The following is a 6,437-nucleotide window of genomic DNA, read 5'->3' as shown; positions in this document are numbered from 1 at the left end:
TGGACTGCTGTGTGCCTGGAACTGTGTGTGGCTCAGGGGCACCAAATGGCTCTGAGGCAGGAGCAGCTCAACTCCGCCATGCTGAACTGTGCTGGTCTCAGGCAGGAACTACCGTAATGACCATAATAACAGCACAGTTAAGGTTTAGACTGAGCCGGACACAGGTGGTACCGTATTACCCCTATATGGTGCAACTTAAGTTTTTAAGAAGTGCTTAACATTTTAAGAAATGCTCCTGGATAGTAAAAAAATTACAGATTCACAATAGAACTGATTCAGACACTGTTGGATGAATGTACGTAGGCTTGAGAGAGAAAAAAATATATAAAGAATAAAGTTAATGTCTTAAAAAAGGGTAAAGTCTTTAAAGTGACAGAGTACAGATAGTTATAGATTAAAAGAAATAAAGAAAAATAAGCCACGTAAAAATGGAAAATTCACAGAGAGTCTGGATTCTTTGTATTATTGTGTTTTCTTTAAAATTTTTGACTGTGAAGGAGCTAAGTACAGAGAGACATTTCATTATATGGGCTGCCAAGCTAAACCAGAATGGATATAAGGGTATTATGATTTCAGAATATGGGTCTAAGGATATGATGCTTTGGAGAGGGTCTTCTTTTGTTTTCACAGAGGATGAGACTCTGTGGATTGTGTCTCTCCCAGTATGGTATGGTAGACCACGCCCTCCTGAAAGGTTGCTGTGAACACCCTCAAAAAATTACTTCATTCAACTGCCGACTGAGATGACCCTGACACACAGGTTACACCATGAAAGATCTGAATAACAGCGCCCCCATTCAGCAGGAAGCAGTTTGGAGAAAAAAACTGCGCCCATGTTCCCAAATATTGTTTATAAATGTTCTTTTACATTTAAAGGGGGATATGATATAGATATGAATAATTTGCATTGGTATGATTTTAAGGTCAATTTTGTTATAAGTATATGTATTTCCAATCTTGATTAAGGTATTGTGATTGTATAGTTCATTTAAAAATGTATATAGGTTGTTAATGGATAATCATCGATAATTGTCAAGCTTTTAGTCATGTTTGTTAGATTTTATAGATGTGCATAGATATATTTTAGCTAGATAGGCATTTTTCATATCTTTCAAAGACTGCAGAATATGGCATTTAATGTTTTAATAACTTAGGGCTTTTCATGATAATGAGACACGTCTGCTCCTGGCAGAACCAGCAAGAGGAAGATGGGCAACGAAGAGGCTCCTTAAGGAGTTTGATAGCCATTTGGGCAAGAAACTGCTCTTGCATGGACTGATGCATAAAATGGACACAAAGAACCCGCAGAGAGAGGACTGCTGAACTTGGTCTTTCGGGGTTCCTGACCCATGAAAGAGTCTGTGAGACATTCTGAAGGACACAGCAGATAGTGACTGAACTGTCTTTGGAATTTCCTGCTTCATGAAAATGTCTGCTGGATACTATGGGCCTGTAGGCTGAAGATGGATGCCCCAACGGTACAAAAGAACTTTGGTGACTGTCCAGGCAGCAAGATGTCTCTGTCATTTCTAGAGTTTTCTTATTTCTTGTTTACTTAGGTAATATTATATCCTTCTGGAGTCTTTGATGGAGCTGAAGAATGGTTAGTTATAGTTTTCCTTAGTTATAATAAAAGATAAAATAGATATAAATATTGTAACTGTAATTCTTGCTTGATAACTGTTTTGCTATATGTAATCTTACTATGTTAAAGTGAAAGCCTTTCTTTTTTGTTTAAACAGAAAAAGGGGAAATGATGGAGGTGGGTCTTGTATTAATCTGTTGCTTTCATTGGTTAATTAATAAAGAAAACTGCCCTGGCCCATTTGATAGGCCAACCCTTAGGTGGGTGGAGTAAACAGAACAGAATGCTGGGAGAAAGAAGCCGAGTCAGGAGTCGCCATGATTCTCCCACTCCAGACAGACGCAGGTTAAGATCTTTCCTGGTAAGCCAGCTCATGTTGCTACACAGAATATTAGAAATGGGTTAGATCAATATGTAAGAGCTAGCCAATAAGAGGCTGGAACTAATGGGCCAGGCAGTGTTCAATAGAATACAGTTTCCGTGTAATTATTTGGGGTATAAGCTAGTCGTGCGGGCAGCCGGGTGGCGAATCACAGCCCCGCAGCTCCTATTACAACAATTTGGACCTTAAGAGCTCAGTCCGTTGCTCCAAATTGGGTCTCTGTCTCTATCTTGATCCATGTCCAGATGAAGGTTCTAAGGTGATATGCAAGATATTCATCAGTATAGGACAGGGTCATTTCAGGTTCCCTCTCCTCAGTTGCCCAAGGTACCAGCTGGGGACATTTTCCTGGACACCTGCGAGCCCCTCTAGAGTCAAGTCTCTTGCCAACCCTAAGATGGCTCCCTTAGTTAGAATATATATTTCGCTGCTCCCGTATCCACCCTTCCTATATCCCAACCATCCCATTCCCCCAAGCTCCTCCCATCCTCCCCTTCTCACATTTCTCACCCCATTTCTCCTTAGCCCCATGCCACCTCACCCGCAAGTTCCCAGTTTTTGCCCGGCAATCTTGTCTACTTCCTCATCCAGGCGGATGACTATACATTTTTCTTTGGGTTCACTTTCTTATTTAGCTTCTCTAGGATCACAAATTATATGCTCAATGTCCTTTATTTATGGCTAGAAACCAATTATGAGTGAGTACATCCCATGTTCCTCTTTTTGGGTCTGGGATACCTCACTCAGGATAGTGTTTTCTATTTCCATCCATTTGCATGCAAAATTCGAGAAGTCATTGTTTTTTACCGCTGAGTAGTACTCTAATATGTATTTAGGATTCAACCCAGACCCTTAAGCATGTTAGGCAGGCCTTTCACCTTAAGGTACATCCTGAATTCATTTTGATCTTCAACTTGTTTTAAATTAACCACTTTACTGAAAGAACAAAGGGTATTTTAATATTTCTAAGTCTAATACAATATTTTTCTTCAAATGAATATTTGTAAAGTTTATTGTTCTAGTCCAAAATATGCAGAAACGTTTTGAATAAGTTCTATTTATATCACAAAATGAATCTTTATATGTGTAATCATTGTCCTTATTTCCTTAATTTCAAATATATATAAAGAAAAATTACTTATATCTAATTTTATGAAGAATCCACCCTAATTGCATCATCAAAAGTATTTAAATCTCCATGCCACGTTTTGAAGACTTTTTTGCCTGTTTCACTCACAGTAAATGCAAGGACTGAAGGAGGCATGAAGGTAAGGCCCTTTAAAAGAAGGAAATACTGTAATTGGTATCACAACTTAGTTTTCAGTCTAGAACAATGCAATATCTAGGCCTTTTGGAGATAACAACCACTAGAGATGTATCTGGATAACATGTGAGAAAGGTTACTTCCTAATAAAAAGTATTCTCCCAGAAAAGCAGAGCCTTGAGGACTAAATGAGATTTTTCACTCAAAATGAGCCCAATCTTCAGCTTTCTTGGAGAAATGAATTTTTAATTCTCAGTGTCAGTTTGAGAGAACCTGCTGTGAAAAAAGTTTAAATTCTTAAATTGCTTGTTTTTCTAAAATTGTGGTGTGTGTGTATGTGCATGTGTGTGTGTGTATGTCTGTGCCCACAAGCTAAGTTCAATTACTGGAGGAGAATGAGGAGGAACTATGAATAGAGCAGTCTTGAGGTCAGTGTACATTCAGCTGCACAAGATTGACCCATTATCTTAAGTAGGGAGTTGGAGCTGAGAACTTGAGTAGGTTATTGTACTTCACTTATTGGGAGGTATCATTGAAACTTTACAGACCCAAAATAGGAAGAAAATTTGTAGTGTATGAAGAAAATAATTCATAAATGCAAGTAAAATACTCAGTACTCTCTCAGTTTAGCAGAAACAAAAACTTGAAAAACTGGGATATTTTACAAAAAGATGGGAGTTGGGCCACAATACATATTGCATCCATTGGCTCTTAAAAAAAAAAAACCTAAAACACTTAACACTTGTGTTTTAGTTTTTAATATTATACAAAAATGTTCAAAAGCTGGTAGATATGTAAATGTCTTTTATAAGCCCAAATTTGTTGATGGATAAATAAGATTAACTGAAAAAAGGAGAGTAATTATAACAAAAACTAATTTCTTAAAATATTACACACATCTGCAATTGCTTGACTTAGAATGAGCGCTATGTTTATGAATGCAGAGGTAATATAACCCATTAACTAGGTACAATTACAGACTTTTATATAAAAAAATTGCAGTGTTTTTTAAATTTATTTTTAAATAAATATATATGCCAATACCCCATTATTCTTGTTTAGGTTAGATTCTTGTAGCTACTTCTGATATTAAAAAGAAAGTAGTAAGCACAAATGAATATTTTATTTTCTGAAATTTCTGTTAGAGTAGAACACTTCAGTTTTGTTTTAATTGTGAAGATGTATGCAGTATTAAAAAACTCATTTGATTTCTCTTTTACTGTTCAAAGCTTCAGAACATTTTTTCTATCAAAATGGAAATTCTACTTAAACAAAACAAAACTTTAAAACCTGCAAACAAAGTTCCTGTATAAACAGAACCGATGACAATTTAAGAAACTCATTACCTCAGCAAGCTGTTAAGTGGCTGTCCTCCCTTCACACATATGTAAAAAGCTGTTCAAAATCTGCCAGGGCTTTATCTTTCTGTTTTCTTTTTTCCTCCTTTAAAAATGTTTCTCATCATTTGCGTCTAAGATTTCTGTGTATTGATATTGTAGTATATTTTTCAGTCTGGAACATTTTTAATGTCTGCCAGCCTTTTTTGTTTGCTTTGCTTTAATTCTGGAAAACCTTCAGGGTTAGAACATTGGATCTTTTAACACCTCATAGATTTCATTTCTTTAAAATGTTTAAGCTGCAGCATGCCAACCAAATTCTCAACACTGGCATTTATAGTCCCACAAATATCTAACCTGATATATATATATATATATATATATATATATATATATATATATATATATAATATTTTAAATCTTTTCAGTGTGAGCTGTTAATTTGAATAATGTTCATTTGTACGTGAGTTGAATTGTGAGTCTTTCCATGGACAAATCTCTATTTGAACGACAGGACTGTTCCTAGAACAATGATCTCTCCCTCTCTCTGTCTCCTACTTTTAAAGCTCCTGGGAATGTGCTTTAAATATAATGAACAATTCTTAATGGTGTTGAGAAGAAATCTGGTTGCTTGATCTGAGCTTGACTCTATTATTTCTGCTTTGCATTTGCGTAGTACTGATAATGCAGAGAGTAAAAGCACAGTTCTTCTGGGAACTCAAAATTTGGAAATGGAGACCCATAGGCAAATAAATCCAATGACATTGATAAAGGGCATAAGAGAAATATGAGGCTAATAAGTAATTCACAGAAAGTAGTGAATGCCTATTAGGAAGGTGCAACAAGTATGTTATGATATTTCAGTAGGTAAGGAGATTGAGATATTTATTTAACAGTCAACAGCACAGTAAAGAAGGCCAGAGTAAAATGGCTAACCCAGTTGTGAGTAGATGAGAAGGACCTATAATATATTTTTTCTGTCATGAAGCACCACTGGAAACTAATGACAAAGATTTCCTTTCAGAGATCACTGGAAATATATCATGACCTTTGGGATCTGATTTCTTTGTCTGTCTTTAGGAACTGATTCTTTTTTTCTGTAAAAATATATTTCATTTGAGACTTACTGAGTACAATAAACAGATGAAAATTTACAATGTATAATGGAAATGATTTTATTACTTTTTTTCTGTAGGGAGTTCATCTTTAAGTGCATTAAAAATATGTCATATTTTTGTTCCTGAAGTTAGATTTTTCAAGCATGACAGTGTAATGTGAGGCTTCTGGCAAATATAGTACCATTTAGTTTAAGGAAGACTAATGGAAAGCAAATTCTCAATATTCTTTTTCTTTGATGTTTTCACTTAAATGAAAATGAAAGGATTATTGACATCTTGAATATTTTGATTGATTTTCATTTGGAAAGCAGAAAAAAGAGTCTATAGATAATGTAATAATTTTGGAAAATCTCATATAAATGCACAAGGAGGAAATTATAACTAGAAAACCAAGACTGGGTTTGATGCTTAAAGAGCAAGACAATGTTATTTTATGTATTTTTTCCCTAAAAAAGGACTTTAAAGATTTTTGTCGTGTTGCTAGGCTTGAAAATGACAGTTCTAGCTTTAGACATTTAATTGCTATTTGTGGTCAATTACTTGAGCAAATAAAATTGTGTGCCAGCCTTAAATCTTTGCTGCCATCTGTTGGCTTGCTGAGAAATTTGAACTTACTAGGAGATACAGTCAAAGTCAGAAGAGAAGGCGCAGGGAGAGTATTCCTTTGGGGAGGACAGTATTCCTCCAGAATCATCACGGGAAATAAACATCCTGCTGATTCTAGGTGGCAAAACAATTAACGTAGTCAATT

The sequence above is a fragment of the Chionomys nivalis genome, chromosome X, assembly GCF_950005125.1.
Source record: "Chionomys nivalis chromosome X, mChiNiv1.1, whole genome shotgun sequence".
Lineage (NCBI taxonomy): Eukaryota > Metazoa > Chordata > Mammalia > Rodentia > Cricetidae > Chionomys > Chionomys nivalis.
The sequence above is the reverse complement of the archived record's forward strand: the minus strand, read 5'-3'. Positions refer to the sequence as shown.